Source organism: Prunus dulcis, chromosome 3 (assembly GCF_902201215.1).
Source record: "Prunus dulcis chromosome 3, ALMONDv2, whole genome shotgun sequence".
Classification (NCBI taxonomy): domain Eukaryota; kingdom Viridiplantae; phylum Streptophyta; class Magnoliopsida; order Rosales; family Rosaceae; genus Prunus; species Prunus dulcis.
This window is the reverse complement of record NC_047652.1, coordinates 5,248,982-5,250,053: the sequence shown is the minus strand read 5'-3', so window position 1 is coordinate 5,250,053 and position 1,072 is coordinate 5,248,982.

The window sequence follows — 1,072 nt, the reverse complement described above, 5'->3', positions numbered from 1 at the left end:
CCCTAACCTCCCAACCTCCCAACCTTGGACAACCTCCATCAACTCTTCACCGGTGGCCCAGTGCCGATCACCACCACCTTCTACCGCCGTCCGCCGCCCATTTTTTAAACTACAAGTAAGTAAGCATGGAAAATCTGATATTAATAATTATAGTGATAATATATATTGTTTATATTGATATTTTTTTTTTATGTAATGAAATTTATGGATATGAATCATATTGATTGATTGAGTTTATGCTTGATTGAGTTTATGCTTGAAATTTATGGATATGAATCATATTGATATTTTTTTTTTTATGTAATTAAATTTATGGATATGAATCATAGTGATAATCATATTAATGTAGATTGATTGAGTTTATGCTTGATTGATAATATGAATTGATTGAGTATATTGAATATTGATTGCTATTTGATATGATAATTTGGTATATTGAATATTGATTGATATGGGTTTAGGGAGTATATTGAATATTGAGAGTGGGTTATTGAAATTTTCATATTCATATGATAATTTGGATAAAAATTAATGATTGATTGAATTAATTGATTTGTAGATTTATGGAACGATTCTTTAAAAGAAAATTATCTACGGATAGTTCTTCTCTGTCTAATCCGGGTAGTTCAAATGCAAGACCAATTGAAGTAGATGAGATCTTAGCTAATCTTCAAGCAGACCCTGGACTAAGAACTCGAATGGCGGATTATAGTCCTAATATTCGGGATGAGATCCGAAGAGCATATCTATAAAAGGGACCTTGTCAACCTAGAAGTTATAAATTCCCACAAACTAATCAATCAGGAATTAATAGACGCTTCATTGCTCATTGGTTTGATGATCATGATTGGTTGGAATATAGTATTGCTAAAGATGCTGCGTTTTGTCTTCATTGTTATCTCTTCAAATCTAATTTTGATCAAGTGGGTGGTGATGCATTCACTGGGGTAGGCTTCAATAATTGGAAGAAGGCGAAAGAAAGATTTAACCTTCATATTGGACCGGTTGGTAGTGTTCACAACCAAGCTAGAGAAGTTGCTTACAATTTGATGCATCAAACTACACACATTGA